Raw genomic sequence first — 24,622 nt, forward strand, 5'->3', positions numbered from 1 at the left:
CTAGTATTCACCTTCTGTCTCCTTCTCTCTTCTCTCTCTCTCTCTTTCTCTTTTTCAGGTTTTCATCGAACTGGTAGTCGACTAAGCTCCTAAGGTAAGTTTATTAAATTAATTTTCATTAATGCCAGAGCTCGTGTGGTGTTTAAGCTAGCATACGGCTAACGTATTGCTAACGCTGCTAGCATTAGCAGTGAGCTAGTAGCCTACATGGTTCGCTATAGCAAACTGTCTGCTTATGCTGCTAGTGTTTATTTGTTTATGTTTAGTGTCTGTGGATAGTTGAATTGATTGAATTAATGAATTTAATTGAATGAATTTTCGCTGTTTGGTCACTATATCACAGCTAACTACGCAGTCCTTCCCTGCCTTGATTACTGTGGTGCGTTTGGTCGGTCACGACCATTTGAAAAAGTAAATTTAGGCACTCCTCCATTGCGCTGTAAGGACATAGCTTTGTGCAGTTGATAAATATCTTGTATAACTATAGCCTATGAAAGTATTTTTTCATTTTCATATTTTAACAAATTTCTAGTTTGGTGTGCATGTGAAACCCTATTCATTCAGTGAATTTTGGTTAAGTCGGCATAAAGTATGTGTATGTCTGATTTGAATGCAGAACATAATGTTTGAGTTTTTACTACAACGATGAACTATAGGGTCGTTTCAATACGCATTTGCATTTGTGGTGAAGATGTGATGTGTTCATGTGTTATAGCTTTGTACTTTGAAATTGTGTTTACCAGGGAATGGTACAGTTATGACCACTAGGTTAATTTAAGTTTTTACAAGGCTAACATAATGTAAGAGAACATAACAATAACACATTCTCATCAGTTGTGTCTGTGTGTTTTAATGTAGTTATGCTCACATTTGATGTGTTTTTTTTCCTCCACTTTTAGATGCCTCGTGGCAAGGGCTACCGTCGCTCCCAGGCCGCCAGGATGAGGATGGCTGCGCGACTCCTGGACGTGGAACTGCAACCCCCCCCGCAGCACCTTTGTTGCACGTAAGTAGTCACTTGTTAAGTTAATATAGGAAATTGTTGGTTGGTTGTGAGGTGTTTTCCACTTATTTTAAAATCACTACTTTGTAAGGGTGAATTAAGTCTTATTTTAGCATTGTCTGTGTTTCCTATACAGGCCGCGGTACTGGGTATCGCCATGCAGTTCGGGCCTGGCCAACTTCACCGTTGGCGGGCAGGAGCCACAAGTTGGTCATTCCCGCTGAGTCCCCAGACAAGAAGGTAATTATTGTTGCATTATTTAATGTGTTATTCTATTTTGGATTAATCATTGTAGATTGTTGTGCTTAAAAAAAATGTTTCTGTTGTTACAGTTCGTTCTGATTGTCGGGGACTCCCATCTACGTGCTATCGTAGATGGGTTCGTCCAGATGCCAGAGGGGAGGATGTCCTTTGGCTTCATGTCAACGCTGGGGGCCTCGGCAGCGCAGCTGAGGACCGAGGTTGAGAATGCCTTTCTCCCTTGGATCCCAGAGGCAGTCTGTCTGATGGCTCCTAGCAATGACTTGACTGCCAGCCGGACCGTCGACGAGGCCGCAGTGGAGTTCGGGAGCTCGATTTCTCGCCGTTGGCCGAAGGCAAGTTATTTATTTATTTATTTATTTATTAGCACATTTATTATGTCTGATAGTGTCAGTGCTAATGCATCAGCTGCATGATTGCTAAAACAACAATTTATGTTTATTCTCAGCTGTTTGTCCTGGATTTCCCCCGGCGCCTGAACATCGAGGTGGACCAGCAGGAGCTTCTGAGCCAGGCGTACCATTGCGTTGCGGCGCAGATGAGTATGTATGGACAAATGTGTTTACTTTTATGTGCAGCTGGATGTATGATGGATTATATCTAATTAAGCAGTTTGTAAAAAAAATTGGAACGGTGTTTGTATTATTCATTAGGATTTTGCAATTCACAGAAATGGAGTTGAACCCATATTTTTCTATGGCTGTTTTATTCCTTTCAGGTGTTCCCTACATTGCCACTGCCAACCACTTCCCCTTGGTTCACCTGGAGCTGTGGTGCAGGGATGGTGTAAGTAACATTTGTTATTGTGCCAGCCTTTGTAGTTATGTGAACTTGTTGGCAGATGCGTGTTTTAAATCAGGAAGTTGTTGACCAAACTCAACATTATGTATTTTTGTAGGTGCACCTCAGTGACAGTGACGGGATGCCTATCCTGTCACAGTTGCTGTGGGTTGCCGCCTACTAGCAGGTGGAGATGAGCGAGCCAGAGCCACAGCCAGAGGTTCGAGCCAGGTCATCGCCCCCTGTTCCCAGGCGTCGCCCCCAGGTGGTCGTGAGAGGAGAGGTCCTGGTGCCAACGCTCTCAAACCCCTTCGAGTGGAACATCGTTGGACCAGGCAGGAAGGTAATGTGCTGGTTCCACTCTCTCAGCCTCTAGAACAGGAACAGACTGCAGCACACTGCATCTGTCTGCTTACTTACACACTGAGTCACTTGATTTAGTACTCTGTATTACCCACTGATTCACTTTATTTAATACTCTGTAAATAATGTACATTCTATATTTATTTCCTTCCTCATCTATTTTTTTTACCCTCATCTTACTCTTATTTTATTCTGCTCAGTTGTAAACTGAATTGCCCCTCGGGGATAAATAAAGTTTTCTGAATCTGAATCTGAATACTACAGTTGTGTGGTTGAAAGTAAGTAATTGAAGTGACTCACATAATTAAGATTTTTTTTTTTTTTGTCATTGAAGACGACCCGACCAGCTGACCTTGATGGGCCCGGTGCTGCCAAGAAGAGGGTGGTTCAGCAGGAGGTTTGTCATCTTTGTTACATACAGTGAATTATTGATTAAACTTTAACTCTACTTGGTTTGGTTGCATGTTTTCTAATCAACTGTTTTTTTATTGTCAGGGGAACGTGGCACTGAAGGAATGTTCTGTTGTGCTGAACCCTGTGTGGTTTAGCCAGGAACTTCTGGATGTGTTGGGTGATGGCACCGTCCACGTTCCTGCTCTCGCTTCCACAGTGGTCGCAACGCGCCAGAAGGTAACTTTCATGAGTTAAACTTTTGTCATTTTGTTTTATCTGCTTGATGATTTCAGACACAATGTATAATGCTAACAAGCAATGCTGTTTTTATCTGGTTTGAACTGAGCGATGCCCCAAATATGGCTTCAAAAATGTTTTGTGTTTCTCTTATTTTAGAAGACTACGAGGGAACGTCGCGTGAGACCTGTTGCCTCCCAGAAGAAGGTGGTCCAGCCAGAGGTATGTCTTTGTATATTAAATATTTCACTTGTTTTGAAAAGTTTTATTACATCAGTTTAGGCTAATCAGTTTCTTTCCATATTTGATCACATGTAGTAAGTGTGAAGTTATCAAAGGAGCCTGCAGGTCACATGGTGTTTTTTCATGTCTTTATGTCTTTTTTTCTTAGGAGGAGGCAACTGCGGTGGTGGCCAAGGCATCTCCCATCCCGGTTCCTGCCCGTGCTGCCACAGTGGCTGAGAGGGAGGAGGTCGGCGCACCTCCTTCTGATCAGTCACTGGGAGACCCCAGGAAGGTATGTACATTTTATGAATAGGACAGTCATGGGGTGTGAAATTATGGATGTATTAAATGGTTTGTGGAGCACTACCTTTAAGCTACCTACATCATCTTGAATTGAGTTTGCAAAATTGTTCTTACAGGACCGTGCCATGGACCTGCAGGAGGAGGATGTGCAGCAGGAGGAGGATGTGCAGCAGGTTTGTTATCTTTATTTATTCGTTCATACACTGAAATAATGGCACTATTATTGTTTAAGCACATTTTTATTCTGTGGAAGCATATTTTTATATGTTGCCCACACAGGTTACTTGTATTCTCCCCCAGAACATTGAGTTAAGAGTCTGTAAAAGACAATTGGGTTTGTATTACAGTAAACATTTGACACATTTTTTAATTGCTACGTTGCCAATGTGTATTGTTGAACTCGGGCTCATTCTAGTCCATTAAAATCATCATATGTGTGAGCGAGTTCTGCGTGTTGGTTAATGAAGCAATAGGAGAAGATATCCGGTTTCGATCAGTATTTATTCCAGCAATCAAAGTTCAGTTTACAGAGCTCTGGGTCGAGATCTTCTATTCCCTGACAGCAACAGAGTATTTGTCAGTTCACGAAGTCTGACTGCCTATTCTATCCTGACCCAGTTGTTTTATACTATACAGAGTCAAACTAGAGAATGTAGGTAGATCTCTCTTCCAATTGGCTGTCGGCCCGTTGGTGGAGTGTGTTGATTGGTTACTTCCTCTCAGCAACCGGGTGCACGCGCCTCGCTCAGCTGTGTTGGCGCCCTGTTTCGAGGAAGTCAAGTTGGAAACATATGCAGAAACAGCTCCTATCTGATATCCTTTCACCTACGTCTGACCCCTAAATGATAGACAGATTTTTCTCGTGTGGTTTTAACACAGTTCCTACCTGTTAAAGCAGTACATTTTGTGCTTACATCCTGTCGTTCTACTTGGTGTACGTGACTTTCTGCAAATTGCATGCAACTACTACACTTTGTCCTACTTAGCATGATTATTCTTAATGCAACATTGTAGATATTGAATAGCACACTCATAACTGTCTAAAAACTGTAATCAATGTATCAATGTATAAAACCTGTAAAAAGAAATATTAAAGGAACATATATTCACAGTATACAAATTGTTGTGATTTGGTTTAAATGTTCTACAGCTACTTTAATTGATGCCTAATTGTTTGTGTGTTTGATTCATCAGCCCTGTGACGCAGAGGGGACGGCAGTCGAACATGTGGACGACGTCGGTGCTCCTGCTTCGTCTGCTGCTGCCGGTGATGCCCAGGATCACGTGAGTCATGACCATGTCATGTCTTTTATTCGGGGTTCTTTCAGTCAGGAGCACAAGCGTTTCGGTCGTAACAGGCAGAAGCAGTGTGCCACAAACAGTGTCACTGCAGTTATGACCAATGTTTTAAAGAGTGTGTAGACTTGGACTACGACTGACGTGGACGATGTTTTGGTCAGGGGCAACGACTTGTACACATACATGAGGAAAAACCACATGATTAGTGATGCTCGTCGTAGCGGTTACATTTTTGTTCGGGAGTTGCCTAGGCAGCATGTGTTGTCCAACAACACATTTAAATTAGAGTACATGGACACATTTACTGGAGACATTGATGTACAGGACTTTGACTCTGCTCTGCAAGATGTGGCCATGCCTCTGGATATTGCTTTCCAGAGGGCCATGTTTCAGGCAGATGCTTGTTTGTTGACCATTAGGGAGAACATGTGTGCAGTTTTTAGGCAAGGGTCCAGGTTTGCTGTGTTTGATCCACATGCACGTGGTGATGATGGTGGTTGGCAACCTGATGGTACAAGCATTGTTGCCTACTACAATAGTCTTGACGCACTCTACGCACACATCACCAACCTTGTCCATTCACTGTACGCATATGATGCACATGCTAGGGACAAGTTGTTTGAAGTCACTGGTGTTAAGGCTGTTGCTGTTGTACCACGTTGTGCAACAAATAACACAGGGGTACATGAACAGCAGTCAGACTGTGATGGACAACAACCAGCAATCTGAGACAGTGACAGACAGTGACCAGCAGTCTGAGACAGAGAGAGGGACAGATGACACTGACGACGTTTGTTTAGTGTCTGAGACAAATGCCAGCAATGTAACATTTAAGTGTTTAACATTAGCTGATAAGAGGAGCATCTGCATCAAACTTGGCATTGTGCCTAGTTTAAATCATGAGGACGTTGTTGCTGATTATTTAGATATTGAACAGCCAGAGCCATGTACTACCATTAATATCCAGCCAGATGGTAATTGTTTCTTTCGATCTCTGTCACATGCTGTTAGTGGACTAGACTCTAATTATAGGCCTATTCGCGTGGCTGTTGTGGAGCATATTGAACAGAGTACTGATGTGTACCGCAGTGTTATTAGACAAGAGTTCACATCTGTACAGCAGTATGTTACCAATACACGCATGAAATATGTTGGCACTTGGGCTACAGAGGTTGAAATTCAGGCTGCTGCAAATTTGTTTAACGTTGATATTTATACGTATAGTCGCCAGAAATGGTTAAAGTATACCTCAAGTGTTGCAACAGCGGTAAAGAAAGGGATTTATCTTAAACACTGCAATGAATGTCATTATGAGCCCATTGCATGTGTGAAAGATAACATCTCTAGTAAATGTTTTAGTTTAAGTACACTGTGTGAAATTAATCATGCAAATGCAAGTTTTGATGCCATTTCACCTTGTAAAAACTCTGATAGGCAGAAGAGGAAAGAGAAGGAGAAATATGCAGATGACAGTGAATTTAGGAAACATAAAAAAATGAAAGTACAACACAGATATTCAACAGACAGTAAATATAGACAAACAAATCAGCATGCTAGTGTTAATAAATATGCTACAAATGAAGAACACAAAGCTAAGGTGATATAAGCGATTAAAAAGAAATATTCTACCAATCAGCAGTATAGAACAAAGCTAAGACAGAACAGTGTACAAAAATATGCTTCAGATGACCAATTCAGAGGTAAAGTAAAACAGAGCAGTGTACAAAAATGTGCTTCAGCTGACCAATTCAGAGCTAAAGTAAAACGCAGCAGTGTTAAAAAATATGCCAGTTCTCCTGATCATCGTGCTCATGTGATACATTTTACTGTAGAAAAGTATAAATCTAACCCAGTTTACGCCCAGTCTATAAAGAAACGAAACCAGGAAAAAAAACGTAACCAAACGCTGAAAAAACATAACATAGATGTCGTAATTCAGCAATTTAGAGAGAAGGTTAAACAGGGTCCAGAATATGTTTGCTGTGTATGTCATACATTGTTATTCCAACATCAGGTAGTTCAGTGTAAAAAAGAACAATATGGAAAGAAGGGATCTTTAGCAGCTTCATTGGCAGATAAATGTATAACCTCCACATATCTTCATGAATGTGGTGATAAAGGTGCTGCTGGCTGCACTTAAAAATTGACACATGTTGGTAAATTGTGGATTTGTTATACCTGCCACAGAAAAATCCTTAGTGCAAAAGTACCTGAGGAAAGTCAAATTAATAACCTACAGTTAGATCCTATTCCACAAGAACTAAATACACTGAACTCCTTAGAACAACATTTAATTGCACAGCATATTCCCTTCATGAAAGTATTGGCTTTGCCAAAGGGAGGACAAAATGGTGTCCATGGTCCTGTAACATGTGTTCCTTCTAACAACAATGCTGTTGATAATGTGCTTCCTAGGTTAGAAAATCAGGATTTAATGATTTGTGTTAAATTTAAGAGGAAAATTACCTACAAAGGGCATTACGAATATCAGTATGTCCACACAAATAAAGTTCATAGTGCACTAGAACACTTAAAATCTCATAATAAGTGGTATAAAGATGTTCAAATTAATACAGATTGGACAAATCCTCTTGAAAAAGATACAAATGATGATGGTGACACAAATGATGAGGGTGAAGAGGCAAATGACATTGAAGAGGAACACATTAATGATAAACAACAGCATGGTATGTATTTGGACACATGTATGCAGCCTGTGGATGTTGCACAGGAGGTACTGGATCAGCATTTTGACAGTGTGTTATCAGTAGCTCCAGCACAAGGCAACAGTCCTGTCCGTTTACTTACAGACGTTAGCAATGAGGCTAGATGTTTTCCTGTGCTTTTCCCAAAGAGAACTGGTACTTTTCATGATGCAAGACAGCATAGGTTGACACTGAGTCGGTATCTTAATACTAGAATTCTTAATGCTGACGGGCGATTTGGCAGTAACTTGGATTACATCTTTTATGCACAGTATTTGTCAGAGATTAATCAAGTTGTGTCAAATGTTTCCATTGCATTAAGAAAAGGGTATCATGGAGGAGAGAACACCCAGATTACACCCTCCATGCTTGCTAGTACAGACTTTGTCAAGGATGTGTTAAAGTGTGACATGGGCTACAAATTTTTAAAGCCTATTCGCGGAACACCTGTGTTTTGGCAAAGTGTACAAAAAGATTTGTTTGCTATGGCCAGGCAGCTTGGGATTCCTACTTGGTTCTGTTCCTTTTCATCTGCAGATTTACGTTGGACAGAATTGATGGAATCCTTCATGAAAGTGCAAAATTTGAAAGGCAATGTAAATGAAATGGACTGGTCCCAAAAATGTAATTTGTTAAAAACGAATCCTGTGACGGCAGCAAGGATGTTCGATCATAGGTTTCGTTGTTTTTTGAAAGATGTGATCCTGTCCCCTGCTCAGCCAATAGGCAAGATTATTGACTATTTTTATCGTGTCGAATTTCAGCAGTGTGGATCACCACATACACATCGTTTGTTTTGGGTTGAGAATGCACCAAAGATTGGCACAAACACAGACCAGGAGGTCATAAATTTCATTGACAAATATGTAACATGTGATCTCCCGCCTGAAACCGATGATTTGCATGAGGTTGTTTCCCACATTCAAGTGCACAGTAAGAAACACTCCAAGAGTTGTAAAAAGAAGGGCACTCCGTGCAGGTTTAACTTTCCGCGACCCCCAAGCAACAAGACATTCATCTGTAAACCAAAAACAGAGGAGCAGCAGCAACAAGAAAAACCTAAACCAGACCAGCAGCAAAGTAATGTAAAAACATGTGATGCTACAGCAAAAGCAAAAGAAATAATGACTAAAGTTAAACTAGCTCTTTCAAATGAAGGAGCAACATTTGACAGTGTTGATGCTCTCTTTAGTTCCATCGGCATCAATCAGTCAATTTTTGAAAAAGCTTATCAGTTAACTTCAAAGAAAATTAGTGTCATTCATAAAAGAAATACAAACGATGTCTGGGTGAATCAGTACAACAAAGATCTCTTGCATTGTTGGAATGCGAATTTGGACATTCAGTTTGGATGTGATGCGTATGCATGTGTAGTATACATTATCTCATACATCTCAAAAGCAGAAAGGGAAATGGGTTTGCTACTCAAACATGCACAGAACAAAGTTAAAAGTAAAGGAAATGTTGATGCAAAACAGGCTCTTAAGAAGTTAGGAAGTGTGTTTCTGCATAACAGAGAAGTATCTGCTCAGGAAAGTGTGTATCGACTGACAAACATGCGATTAAAGGAGTGCTCCAGAAAAGTTGTATTTGTTCCAACTGGAGACAATATTGTCAGAATGAGTCTTCCTCTAAATGTCATTCAGAAGAGAGCAGAACAAGAAGACACAAACAAAGACCAAATCTGGATGACAAACATCACTGACCGTTACAAAAATAGACCTAAAACTAATGAGTTTAAAGACCTGTGTTTAGCAAGTTTTGCTTCAAAATATAGAGATGTGCCCAAAAGTGAAAAAGGTCAAAGTGATGTGATTAAATTAGATAATAATTGTGGGTTTGTAAAAAAGAGGACAAGGACAGATGAAGCTGTTGTGAGATATGCTCGCTTTTCACCAACGCAACATCCTGAAAAAGAAGATGCTTGGGCTGATCTTTGTCCTGAAGCTGAATTGGAACGATTAGAAAGTGTAGAGGAAATGAATGCTAACAAAGATTTGTTTCCTACAGAAAGGGACATTATTCCAGATTTGCAACCAGAAAAAACATCTGTGTCTAAAGAATTCCCAAAACAATTAATCATTCTGAAGCCCAAGCTATTATGAGATCCCTAAATGAGCTACAGTCACAGGTGTTTTATAAAATACGACAGTGGTGCTTGGATAAAGTTAATGGTAAAAATCCTGCACCTTTTCATGTGTTTATTTCTGGTGGAGCAGGCACAGGTAAATCTCACTTGATTAAAGCTGTGTATTATGAGGCAACAAGACTGTTAGCAAGAATGTCAGATTATCCAGATGATGTTCATGTTTTACTTACTGCCCCTACTGGTGTAGCTGCTTATAACATTAATGCTACTACAATACACAATTGCTTTGCCATTTGTAATAATGTTTCATTACCGTATCAGCCACTAAAAGAGGAAAAAGTAAATACTTTAAGAGCCAGTCTGAAAGATCTCCAAATATTAGTCAGATGAAATTTCCATGGTTGATCACAAACTACTAACTTACATCCATGGCAGACTGAGGCAAATTAAACAATGTGCTGATTTTTCTCCCTTCGGTAATGTGTCTATAATAGCTGTTGGAGGTTTTTTTTAATCAACTTCCACCAGTTAAAGGAAGGCCTCTTTACACAGATCAAACAGAGACCAACCTATGGGGAAATACGTTTAGCCACATAGAACTAACAGAAATAGTGCGACAGAAAAATCAAGAGTTTGCTGTGACACTAAATCGCATTAGAAAACATAAAAAGGGAGACAAACTTAATGACCACGATGAAAAACTTTTAAAACAATGTGAGACGGGCATGGGTGATGACACAGAGGACCTTCACATTTTTGCAACAAATGCTGATGTAGAAACCCATAATTTTATGTTACACAAGGTATGTTCTGATATTGTTCAGATTAAAGCACAAGACTTTGAGAAAAATCCTCGAACAGGACGATTTTCACAAAAGAGTACTTCACATACCTTTGACAAACAGACATATTTAAGTAAATTGTTGAGTGTCGGTCCAAATGCTCATGTCATGCTTATCAAAAACAGACATTTCAGATGGTCTTGTTAATGGAGTTTTTGGCACCGTTTGTTTTGTAAAATTTAATGAAATTACCAAACTCCCAAAAACTATTTATGTCAATTTTGATGATGAAAAGATTGGAAGTAAATGGAGAGCCAAGTTCCCAACTACAGTGCCTGGTCTTCAAAATGCCACACCGATTGGGCTTGATGAAGACAAAGTAACCAACAGAGGTGGTGTTAGACGTTAGTTTCCCTTACGTCTAGCATGGGCCTGCACAATACATAAAGTGCAAGGCTTAACTTTAGACAAAGCAGTAGTGTCATTTAAAAAGATTTTCTCTGCTGGCCAAGCTTACGTAGCTTTAAGCCGTGTAACATCCATAGAAAATCTTATTATTCAGGATTTTAAAGCCACCACTATTTATGCAAAAAGTGATGTCGATGAAAATTTGCAGGCAATGGAAAAATACATTGAAACTCCATTAACAAGATCAGATGCTTCTCTCCAAGTCTGCTTACTTAATATTCAAGGCTTAGACGCACACATAGCAGACCTAAAACTGTGACGGGTGTAGTTAGAACCCAAACGCAGCACTCTGGAATTCTGGGACCGTTGGTAAAGACTTATTCACACACAAGCAGAACAGGAACTCGAGCAGATGAGAAAACACAGAAAACAGTTCTTTCTTCAGGCTCAGGGCCCACACAAAGTCTCTGGGTTTCAGGCTCGAGGATTGGGTCAAGCTGAGCCTGAATGTGGAACCGAGGGGGAGGGCGTGAACCCTCGGACCCGTACAGTTCTGTTCAACAGCAGGCAGGAGTGACAGAGAGGGGCTTACAGGAGACGAGGTCAACAAGGCGAGGAGTCCAGAACCAAAAGTGCAGGCCGATGATGCAGCAAAGCAGACAGGGGATGAGCAGCAGCGAAGACGGGAACAGGCGGAGAAGTCAGGACCAGGTGAGCAGACAGAAACCAGAGACGCTGAGGCAGAAGTCATGGTCAGGGACAGAAGGCTGGCGAGTTTACTGGGAGACAGGCGATACAGGCAGGCTAGAGGCAGACAGGTTCGTCAACAGGAGGTCAGGCAGGAAAGGAATGCTGGAGAGTCTCGCATGAATGCTGAGGAACAATCTGGCAAAGAGTGAGAGTGCAGGAGAGGCTTATGAGCAGGGCTGATTGTGGATGAGCTGCAGCTGTGCCAGCAGGTGAGTGGAGTTGAGCTGATGAGGTGGGAGTGGCTGACAGGTAGAGTGGAGCAGAGACAGGGAGAGTGGAAATTTACTGGGGCAGAGGGACAGGAGGGAACTGGGGGAATGAAGCTGTGACAAAAACAAGACCGCCGGATGTTGGATGCTGATTTGATTTGTCTGTCAGAGACATGGCTACAACACAACGCAGCAGACCGTAACATAACTATGGAAGGATGGACATTTCACTATAAAGCTAGATCCCAATGCTATAGTGACCTGAAAACGTTTTCCAGTCTACAGAAGGAACAACATGGTGGTGTTGGCTTTTATCACAAAAACCACATAATTTGCAACATGATCAGTGTGCAATGTGGTAACTTGGAAGCCATAATGTTTAATGTTCAGCCTATGAACCATAATTACATAGTGCTGTATAGACCACCATCATACAAAATCAGCCTATTTAAAATAAACCTAACTGCTGTAGTCAGTCAATTAAATGACTTATCAGGAGGTAAAATAATAATGGGCGATTTTAATGATAATGCAGTTGTTTCAAAATCTATGGAAAACTTTATGACACAACATGGTTACAGTCAAATTGTAACTTCTCCCACAACAGAAAATGGGACACTAATTGATCATATTTATATTAAAGACATTGATCCCTCAACTGTAAATGTACAAGTAATGTCAACATACTACAGTTATCATGAATGTCTTTGTATGCGTTTTAAATAGGGCCTGCAACATTCATCTCTGAAGGTGGAAAGTCTGTATTACCGTGGGGGGGGGCTCTTTTAGCGAGCTTATGAGCTTTTTCATGTGTATGGCGAGACTCGTCATGCACTTGAGGAACCATTTCCGTCATAGGGGTACAGCACCGCAAGAGAGAAGCTTTCAGTCTTAGGAGTGTTGCAGCCCAAACAAAAACACATGCAAACCATTCCTGATTTCTGTGGCCTTTAATGCTTGGCATTTGAAGCTATGTAATGTCCCAGAGTGACTGTAAAATGTCCATTCTACTCCACTCAGTGATGTCCATTTATGATTTTTTAAATGTATTTATTTATGTATTTATTAATATTTATTCATCTATTTATTCAATTTATTAATCTATTTATTCATTTCATATTGTATGTATTATTCAGACAAAATCCTGCTGCCTGCTCCACATAATTATTTTAATCTATTTATTAATCTGTTTATTCTATTTATTCATTTTAATAATGTATTTATTTATTTGACAAAATCCTGCTGCCTGCTCCACCCAGTTATTTTAATCTATTTATTAATCTATTTATTCTATTTATTCATTTTAATAATGTATTTATTTATTAGACAAAATCCTGCTGCCTGCTCCACACAATTATTTTAATCTATTTATGCATCTATTTATTCTATTTATTCATTTTAATAATGTATTTATTTATTTGACAAAATCCCGCTGCCTGCTCCACACAATTATTTTAATCTATTTATTAATCTATTTATTCTATTTATTCATTTTAATAATGTATTTATTTATTTATTTATTTTATTATAATCCATTCATCTATAATGCTGCTCATTTACAGTTGGTAGATAGCATGGTAGAGTTTTATCGTAGGGATTCAACTTGATGCACATGCTCCTACAGATTTGTTTTATTGCAAGGGGTTATTAGAATTGGTATGTTTTACATTACATATCACTTTTGTCTCAGGCCCCAAACACAACTGGACTGACTTGACTGTGACTGTTTTGTTTTTTTTGTTTGTTTTTTTAAACTGCATGTTGGTGAGAGTGATGACAGATATGTTAACTGGTCCTTGACTGTTCCACAGTTCAGGACCTCTGTGAGAATGTGTTTTTGAGTTGTTCACATACAGGTGTAAAACAAGTAGTTGGAGCAGAGGCGAGAGGCTGCTGACCAGCCCAGGGCGGGACAAGGCCGAGGAGTCCCAGACGATGTGAATAAACCTGACAAGATGCAGAGGCAGAGACAATTGGTCCACTGTCTTGAAAGGTATGTAAAACAATGTGACCAAACATCTGTGTGAGAGATCCACTGTAATGCCTATCAGCCACTGAAAACTGCTTTCTCACCCCAAAATGCAGGGCCAAGGACAGTGAGGCACAATGGAGGGAACAGGTTAAATGAAAGCTGAACCGGAAAACTGTGTCCTGGGAGGAACAGCAAATGTGACCCATGCAGGAGAAGAAGGAACAACAAATGACAATATAAACAACAAGGACTATAGAGACTCTGCAGCCTCTCTTGCTCAACAACGACTACAAATTCACCATTTAAAAAGGGAAATGTCTGATTTATTGTTGGAGACATTTGGCTTCTGTAAATTACAGATTGATTGTAGAGAGGACGTTTTTAATTATTAACATGTTATTGTCTTTATTTGAACGTCTTTTTATAGTGTCCTTATGAACTTTTTCATGGGGCAGCACAATGTTCCTGATGCTGTGTCAGGCCAAACGATTGTTAATCTCTGCCCTGATGATTTTGTCGTATTACAGTTAATTTCCTTACTTTTTGTGTAACTACATTTATTAATTTTATACAAGTCTTATAACAGATTCTTTTCCAAGAGTTCTAAGTGTTGTGTCTAAAATCCAAAAAACAAATATCCTTCTTTTGTTCAGTCGTAAATAAAGTGCCATAGATAAACCAACCTGATCCTGCTGCTGTTTTTGTATATATTTTTCTAGATATTACTTGTGCAAGTTGAAAAATAATTTCAGCCATGAAACTGTACATATCTCAAATAAAAACAGTCAATGTCCTTACAGCTCCTAATATTTTTAATGTTATACATCCATTGTAAAAACAAAGTATTTTCTGCTGTAGTATTATATAACTACCAGATTAATATTATACAGTGATGGATGGGTGTGTGTGTAGAAGAAATTTAACTTATCTGTATGCTTTTATTACTACCACACTCTGTTAGGAAATACCCCATATCATATATATATATTTGTGACTAAAGATGACCTGTACAGTCGTGTTCACTTGTGGTCAAACAGCGCATGCTCTGTCCGAAAAGACAGCATCGTGTTACAGTTTTACTGGCAATAAAACATGGCAGAATTAATCCAGGAGACATACAAGTAAATACAACCAGTTAACTTTTAGACAACTCTTAGGATAGTTAGCATGGTATTGCCCACAGACCCTACTAGGCATGTTCCCTTTACAGTAGATAGTTCGCTACTTTGAGGATTACCCATGATCGTTCGCTGTTATTCCCTAATGCAGGTATAAATTGTGACAGCAGATGGCGTAGTTGTCTCATTTAGCAGCATTTAACCTGAACTTTTTAAACTGTTACATATGTAAGTGTATTTCAATCAGGAGAGACTAAGAGTAAAAGAGAAATGGTTTATTGGCACATGCATGATATATGAAACATGAACAGTCTTTGGCGGTTAGACCCCATTGAGGTGAAACAATATGTATATACTATATATATATATATATATATGTATATAAATGGGGGTGATGAAGCTGTAGGGAAGAGAACCCCCCGGGGTCTAGACACTGGTGGTGGTGGTGAAGAGGTGTGAAGCAAAGACTGGTGAGGTGAAGTAGCTCTGGACTCCTGCTGCCTGGACCTGAAGGCTGGAGGAGAGGGCATCAGGGAGGATCGAGGTGAACATCTTGTGGCTACCTGGGTCCAATGACTGGAGGAGAGAGGGGTGGAGGAGGGTCGCGCGACTGACTGAATGCCAACTGATGGAGCAAAGACAGAGGCGATTTATAGTTTGGCAGCAGCAAATTGACTGGCTATCGCGACCGTGGCTAAATCTGATTGGATAGTAAAGACGAAGGTGAACGCCCACAAACAGCTGATTAGAGGGAATAGGAGGAGAGAGCTGGAGTAAAGGAAAGTTATGAATGAAGGCAGTGAAATAGAAGGTCTTCCTGATTGAACTGAATTCAACTTACGCTGAGCTTCATGTGTGTAAAGTCTATGTAGATGATGCTCAGACTATCAGGTTCACGTGTCTATGAGCCTTCTGTGCGTTTTTTGCATGTGCAATTAAAAATAGTGACAGGGAAAAATGCATTTCTTTTAATTGCAACGCCACCTAGTGGTGCATACATATAAAAAACAAGCAGGTCAATACTTGGCTGTAATAAACTGAAAACATAATAGAGACAGAGTTTGGTTGGTTACAACTACTGTAAGTGGCTTTCACAGCTCATACATATTGCTACATGGACAACAGAAATTATTTGGTTGTATCATCAGCTGTCTTGTTGGGGAAAAAAGGTACAAAGGTATTTTTTGTCAGGTGCTGGACTCATGGAGGAATCTGAAACTGGCTGTCATGAAAGACACACACAAAGATACGGTAATCCTTATAAGGCAGAAACTTAACATATACAGACACTGTCTTCTTGTCATGTCTTAACATGCTCAGTATACTTCCTATACATAATTGAACAACATAAATCCTCACTGTAACAAATATATACTTAAACGTATACATAGTCGACTGACCCTCTGGACACTTTACTTATTAAACCATTCTTTAACATATTGTTATCTATTTACTGTCCTTGGTCTTTCTAATTGAATGCTGGTTATGTGATAGTTATGTTTATGTACGTTCATGTTGATGTTTAAGTACATCCAAATCAAGAAGAAAACTGAATCGAATATCTTGTATGTGTTCACATACTTGGCCAATGAAACTGATTCTTCCTCACACACATTAAGGTCTTCAGTGTAAAAATTGTCATGTCCTGTCATCATGTCTTGTGATATAAATGCACAAGGTCCTAAAGTATGCACTGGTATATACATATGGCACAGAGAGTCACTTGATTTCTCAATCCATCTTTTTTGAAAGCAACCTTCAGGTGGCCTCTCAAATGCCAGTCACATTTTGAGTACTTTTTAAAAAAAACTGGAGATTGGGTTAGCAACACCTAAAATGGTTTAAACCAAAGGAGGAGCAGTTCAGGGCAATTGTCAGAACACAGGCCAATGCTGAGCTGCAGTATTCACTGTAGTGGGTGTGCACTGGTAGTGCCAAAGGCAGAATGCGTGGTGATTTTGATTTGTTCTAATAAATCCCGTCCACTTTGACCAATCATTAGGTAACTTTGCGGTTGGCCTCAGGAGGGAACCCACATTATGCACAGTGAATTTCGTAGGAATCTGAGCAACTTTTGGGAAACTTGATGTTTTTGGGTTTGTAGCGCCCCCTATTGGCTAATCCGCACCAAATTTGGCACAGAGTGTACGGATGACCTCTGAAACGAGTGTCTTAAGTTTGAAGTCAAAAGACTTTAGTTTGACTGAAATATGACACAACGTGTTTTTTAAGTGAGCCAAAAAAATCGTTCGGTTATAATTAGCGCATTTTTTGTAGTGCAAAAATTCTTTTGATAACTTTTGATCAGACACATCTAGACATTGTATGTGCAAAGTTTGGCGCAGATGGCGCTTAAACTGTAGGAGGAGTTCGAAAAAGTAGGTTTCGGACATGCGGCGACTTAGCGAGGGGAATTTTCAGCAAAAGTGGGCGGGCCTACGTCAGAAAATCCAGCACTATTCAGGGAATACGGCAATATAAGATTTTTCAATGTGTCATTTAAAATGTGGAAGTTATAGGCAAAAATGCGTTATAGCACCACTTAGTGGAGCACACATGCAATTTTCGATAGACCGGATCTGAGTCCTATTCTACATGTACCCATAAAATTTCAAAGCCCTAAGTGTTATACTTTGGCAGAAATTAAAGTTTGTTGTTTATCTTGTAATAAGCCCCGCCCACATTGACCTGTCATGACCCCCTTCGAGATATGGCCTCAGGAGAGGCCCTACATCGTATGGACCAAATTTGGTAGAAATTGGTGCAGCCGTTCTAGAGATATAACCTTCCCACATTTGTAGCGCCCCCTAGGGGCCAACATTCGCCAAATTCAGCTCATAGGCTCCCAGTCTCATGCCAACCAAGGATCTCTGATTTGGCGTCGATAGCGTTTACTTTGATCGAGATATGCAACATTTTCCATTTTTATGGCTAGCTACGGAAATTTGTTCGTTAATAATTGGCGGAATTTTCAACCCAATAAAAATCTTTTGATAACTTTAGGTCATGACGAGCAGAAGAGTGTATGGGCCAATTTTCGTGCAGATCGAACAAAATCCCTAGGAGGAGTTCGAAAAAGCAGGTTTTCCAGTTTTCGCGATTTTGCGGGAAAAAAAAAAATCTAGGCGGAAGTGGGCGTGGCCAATCGCAAAGTGACTCAGCTCTATTCAAGGAACCGGGGGATATAAGGTTTTTGAATGTGCGATATACGGTGTGGGAGTTATAGGCCAAAACGCGTTGGCCTTGTTTATAGCGCCCCTTGCAGGCGGACATGTGCAGTTTTTTGCGTCTGAGGTAAGTGCAGGGGTCTGGGCCAGCCCTCCAAATTGCACCGTCCTACCTTGCACGGTTTAGCCTGCAGCACCACTTTTATCAACGGAAGAATAAAAATAGAAAAGATGATGATGAATAATAATAAAAATCCGAACAAAAACAATAGGGGGCCAAGCCAGCGGGGCCTGGGGAAAGCGTATGCAATATTAATAATATTAAAAACTTCAAACTTATACAGAGCTGTACTATGTATATACTATACATATATTAGATCATTATACACTGTACAGTATAATACACAACTACAGTCTGTAGTCTGGTTCAATGTCCCGCCTACAGCAGCACATCTGATTGGTTAGAAGTGATGATCAATCAGCAGACACACTGTGTCACAAACGGGGTGAGACAGAGCTGCACCGGTGAGCAGAGAGGAGCTGTGTAGAAGTTAAGACAGCTGATATCACCAAAGTTTCAATGAACATCACAGTTTTATGATCTGTTTATTTGGTGATAGCATAGTTACATCAGTGAAAAAAGTTATGGTCTGGATTTCACTCAAGGCGATGTGATGGCTTTTAAAACCAGTCGCTCTTTGCAGAGATGCGCTGCACACAGCAGCATCTGTCCTGTCTTTTCACTGCAACTCTGCATTGAGATTTCGGGTATTATGACTTATGAAAAAGTAACAGTGACAGTAAAACTATGATGCTCACATGTAGTCCTCGGATCACACACGTGCTGAACCATAGAGGGCGATAGGTGAACTGCGATCCGTTGCACCCCTAATATATGTTCATCAATGCCCCCCCTGTACAGATAGATATATGTGTATATGTTCATGCTCGTCCTGTACAGATAGATGTATATATATATATATATATATGTTCACCAGTGCCCCCCACAGATGTTTAATCTTAATATTTCAATATTTATCATCACAATAAAAGTGTTATGTACATTGATAGCTGTAAAAACTCATAAAAACATTAGAAAAATACATATGTTGGTTTGGTGCTTACCTATGTCCTAAACATATAAGGAGTAAACATTTATAATCATCACATTAAAAGTTACATACATTGTTTTTGATGCCTATTTGTTTCCCAAATATATAAGTGTGTGTGTGAATGGGTGAATAAAGGGCATTAATTTAAATCACTTTGTAGAAAGGCGCTTTATGAAGTTTGGTCCATTTCCTTGCATTAGTTTACAGGGCAGTTCTGGCACATCCAATATGGCGGACACACCGACGTATCACTAAGTGTGGCGTCCAAGTATATATGTCTATGCCTACTACCATTTTTAATGTCAGCCATATTGTTCTTCTGTCCTGCTCACTTACATACCTTCTCATATACACAAACACAAAAGCTCTTCTTTCTATATATGGGGTACTTTTACTGACACACATACAGACACACAGATTCACCCACATATACGTACAAATGTGCGCTATCGTGCGTGCGCACGTACACACACAAACAGACTCACACTCCCATACATACATGCACGCACTCACACAGACACACACAACCTCAATGATACATTTACTGCTCTTCATGATTACCATATTGGTGTAGGGAAACTAGTCGGCAGCAAGCATCAAGCACAGTCAACCTTTTGTGTGATTTTTTTCTATTATTAAAAATATTATTATTATTATTATTATTATTATTGTTGTTGGTGTTGCTTTGTACCACATTTAAGGGAGCTAAGCACAATCCACAGTCAAATAATGTACTCTGTTGTCACTTTCAGTTCAGATTTTACTTCACTCACCAATCAAGCGCAGCCTCCAAACGTATTTCTCTTTTGTCTAGGAGAGAAAACAATATATTAGTCTCATCTTATGTATCTCAGTCTGTCTGTGTGTATGTCTGCTCAAAATAAACAGCACCAGTTATGACTGTTTTTATCCATAGGTTTGCAAGAAAGTACATTCATAATAAATATTCAAATTGCAGACACTTCTACACACACACTACATTAAGCAAAGGTTCACACATAACCAACCATCTTTACATAATAAAGCTATCAGCTAATAATTGTCGAATAAAAACACCACTGCATGAGTTATAATTAATTAGCTAGCCATAGGCACATGTGTGACAGTTTACACCAGAAAGACAATTTACTGACTCAGTGCTTAGGTATACTGAATGTTAGTCAGTCTTTCCCTCAAGATGCCCCTTACTTTATTTTTTATTTTTTATAAATATTGATGGTCTCACTGTCTCCTCTCTCTCTTGTGTTCTGTGCTTTACTGAAGCCAGGGCTACACACATACACACAGAGTAGCAGGGGGGAGACAGGTGGCTGTTACTTAACTTATGTTGCTGCTTGTGCAACAAAAGCTTCCCAACAAGTCCTTTATCAATATATTTTGTCTAAATCCATCTAATATAGACAGAATATTGACCCCAAACGAGTCAAACCTAAGATAGGCAACTAGTCAGTTAGCTCCCACAGACGTTTGTCTCTGTCAGTTGGTGTTTTGTCAGTTAACACAGTTAACAGTTCTCTGCTTCATAATGAGCAGGGTTACACACTCACTGAACTGAACTACTACTAAAAAAAAAAACAGTCATAGATAACTACTGTAAGACAGACAGAGGATAAACACAGGTGTTACCAATGACACTAATTAAACTTCTGCTCCATTCACTCTAGCAGAACCTTTCCAGTGAGCCAATATACACAATAGCAGCACCCTGAGTCTGTTTGACCTAAATGAAACGAAACATTAATTAAAAACAATGGTAACACCTGTCTTGAGCTCACTATTTGATATAAACACGGCCGCGGTGAAAACGTCTATCAGCAATGACAGCAGTCAGTTGGCTGTCCAGCAGCTAACAGGCCACACCAATTAACCTAGCTAGTTAATGGTAGCTCATCTGCCAGTTAGCATCCTCCATGGCTGAACCACGAAGCACTGACCCCCCCCCCCCCCGACAGCTATGGACCAAGGCCTTTATTTCGTGTTAATATTTATCAGTTCATTTACCAATGTACTTTCACTTTAGACTTTTTTGAGTATTTAACTAGCGTGTTTTACCGTTAAGCAGTTAGGAATAGAGACACACAGCCACTCACCTCAACAGACGCGGGAGAAGTGCTGTTGATGGTCCGACGACGTCACACAGCCGAGCTGAGTTGAGCTGCCTTCAATGACACTTGGAAATTTGAAACGTATTTACTAAGAACTAAAATTTATTGCCGAAAATTACATTTTACATACCGGAAATAGAGGCCCAGCATCCCGAATTATGTAGGCTCCCAACCTGACCACTTTAGTGTATTATCTGCTGGTATTGACAACAATTATTGAGGCACAAGAATGCCATTAATTTAATCCGTGTAGGCTGCGTGCAACTTGACCTTCGCTGCAGCTGCACGCAAGGGTGAAATGCCAATTTCAAACCGTAATCTGTTGCTGTCTGACTGAACAGCCTCATGGTATATATATATATATATATTTTACAGTTCTTGATATTTTAATGTAACGAAATTCGTTAAAACAAGTCATTTGGTGTTTTCAAAGTCATGTTGTGTCCTACAATGCTGGCGGTCCTATTATTAAGCACCAGGGCCAAGTGCCATCTAGTTCCGTGATGATGATGATGATGATGATTATTATTATTATTATTATTATTACAGACAGTAGCAGGCTGGTGGCAGCTGACAGCAGCACGGCATGATTCATAAATTACTTCATTAAATATTGCGATTCTCAAATTATTATGTTTTGATATGAAGATTCATTGTAATTTTTTTTTTTTTCAACACATTAATTTCAGCAGTTAATGAATGCTATTATACACACACACTTATTCGTTTTTTGCGCACAGATAAACACACGTGTGGCATTTACCGCATCAGGTCTGTGCAGCTGCCTCGGACAGCAACATTCGCTGTGGCAGGTCCATCCTGCCACAGGAAGTGCCACTGCTTGAGGTGACACCCTTAAATTGTTGGTTTGCTCACAACCCAAAAAATATTACTTGTACTGGCTTTGACGACTTCATAAACTAAAAAGTATTCACCGGTAAGAAGCTGAAATCACAGCATTTGTACATTTGTATTAAAAAGAAAAAAAAAAGCTCATCCCAATTTACCAATCATCTTAATAGTCAGTGACACATTTATATATATTGTATATTATATTGTATATTGTATATTATTTATACTTACAGTTTTAATGAAAAGTATATTGTATCTGTCACCCCTCATTGATGTTGCTGAGCAACAGGCACCAGCGCGAGACACTGCAGTTGCACTTTGATTGACAGCTCAGTTGCTGACAGTTGACAGATCGGAGAAGGTAAGTAATACATACATTTATACATTTCACTCGATTTAAACAACATTTTTGTTATTAATTACGTGCTATATAAGCACAAAGAAGTATTGTATGAATATAATAAAAAAAAATTAGTCGTCTCGTAACTGGCTCAAACTCAATTTCACAAGGTAATAAGACTGTAATAGCCGGTACCAGCAGCAGAACGTTATCCATTACGAAAAGAAACCGTTAGCCTGCATTAGCTTCTTAACATAGTCAGTTACCGGATACTTAACATATACAGATTTAGCGGATAGTAAACCTAACTATTTACCAAAGCCTGAGGTGACACCCTTAAATATGTTGGTTTGCTCACAGCCCCCAAAATATTCAATGTACTGCCTTAGAGGATTTCAAAAACTAAAAATTATTCCCATGTAAGAAGCTGAAATCAGAGCATTTGAAAATGTTTTATTAAAAAGGCTCATGCCGATTTATCAACCATCTGTGACACATTTAATAGTCAATTAATAACAGATTTATCTACTTATAATTACAGTTTTAATGAAAAGTATATTGTATCTGTCACCCCTCATTGATGTTGCTGAGCAACAGGCACCAGCGCGAGACACTGCAGTTGCACTTTGATTGACAGCTCAGTTGCTGACAGTTGAGAGATCGGAGAACATAAGTAGTGTAATACATACATGTATACATTTCACTCGATTTAAACAACATTTTTATTATTAATTACGTGCTATATAACCACGTGAACTACAGACTAATGCGATGGCCGGTTTATGGCGCTGCCATTGATATGGTAGCAGATGTGTTGGTCACTTTGTGTAATAAACACCATAATAAACCCTTAAGTGACTACAGAAAAATCAGCTCACAGACAATTTTTAATCAACACTCACTTGTAGCTATTTTAGCTACATAGTTTAGCTACATAGTTTGAGAGTATATATATATATATATATATGTTATTGTGTGTTTATTGTTTTACTAAATTAATGTCGCATGCTTTATAAAACCATTTGTATATGTTTGTGTGTCTGATTCTTTTCTGTTCTTTCAGAATGGCTCAAGCAAACAAGAAGATGAAGCTGGCGGATGGCATCAGTTCCTCTATTAAAATGAAAGTTGTGTCACTGAGACCAATATGCAAAGTGCAACAGTGGAACATGTTGCCAAATGAGGCAAAAACCACTAATATACATACAAACACCATTGCAGCAGTATGCGACAGCGAAAAATGTTACAAATTCACAATGTTCAAAGATCTGGCTACACAGGTTAAAGAGGGACACACCTGTATTTTTAAAAACTACCATTTTGGAAAATTTGGCACCGGGACCTCAATGCTCTGCACAAAAGATACAAGAATCTACATGTGTGCACCACTTGCAATCTCCGAGGACATGGAGGCCGAGGCCAAAAGCCTCCTCAGGCCACCATCCCTTAAAGTGGACATAGCAACGATTCATAGACCGTCTGATCAACTGGTCACGGTTGAGGGCTCCATTATAGCTGTAAGTTTCTGGAGACTTACATAGTACCACACTCAAATTATACATTAGAATTAAAATGTGTACATTCTGACTAAAACATATATACATACATTGATAGTCTACACACAATCTGTCTCCATCTTACCTTGGCTTTGAAAGGGACAGTGCACATTCTTCCTCCTGCCTGTAGTGCTGTTTATCCATCTAGACAGTTTTGGTGCGAGGTGCAGAGTTTTAGAGATTGTCGGCCGTGGAGATGTCTGCCTTCTCTCCAACATGATGGACCTAGATGAGTGTTGCTCATCTAGCTCTATTATATTGGAGAAAAAACACACGTCTATAGCTGACAACCTCCAAAACTCTGCAGTTTGGAGGTTTTTAAGTGCCAAGGTGCACTTAAACTTGAAGAAGCCTACAGTCTTCTACATGTGTACTTAATTTTCTAATATGACTATTATAATTTGAATAAATCCATCCTGGTACCTGGAAACTTCGACAACTGCTAATTGACTTTAGCACGGATGCTAATTAATGCTATCTATGACTAAGCTAATAGCCTCCTGCGTTCATTTAAAAGGCTTTCCCTAATGGGGACCTCAATTTTGGTCCCCATGGTGTCAGAGGTCCCCACACCGTGACTGTGTAAAAAGATT

At 39.6% G+C, this 24,622-nt stretch overlaps 2 long non-coding RNA genes and 1 pseudogene across 2 annotated transcripts; all 3 read left to right on the plus strand.

Annotated features, from left to right (window-relative positions):
* Positions 1-411: 411 nt before the first annotated feature.
* LOC146304377 (uncharacterized) lies at positions 412-2,555 on the plus strand (annotated as a pseudogene).
* Positions 2,556-2,772: 217 nt separating this feature from the next.
* On the plus strand, positions 2,773-4,884 carry LOC146304378 (uncharacterized). The gene is made up of 4 exons (XR_014769373.1): positions 2,773-3,259; positions 3,429-3,554; positions 3,682-3,738; positions 4,760-4,884. It is a non-coding gene; the product is annotated as an uncharacterized LOC146304378 (long non-coding RNA).
* A 7,411-nt stretch (positions 4,885-12,295) lies between these two features.
* Positions 12,296-14,466, plus strand: LOC146304379 (uncharacterized). The gene is made up of 2 exons (XR_014769369.1): positions 12,296-13,800; positions 13,893-14,466. It is a non-coding gene; the product is annotated as an uncharacterized LOC146304379 (long non-coding RNA).
* The last annotated feature ends 10,156 nt before the right edge of the window (positions 14,467-24,622 follow it).

Source organism: Lutjanus erythropterus, unplaced genomic scaffold (genome assembly GCF_056507025.1).
Source record: "Lutjanus erythropterus isolate fLutEry1 unplaced genomic scaffold, fLutEry1.hap2 Scaffold_155, whole genome shotgun sequence".
NCBI classification, from domain to species: Eukaryota; Metazoa; Chordata; class Actinopteri; order Lutjaniformes; family Lutjanidae; genus Lutjanus; species Lutjanus erythropterus.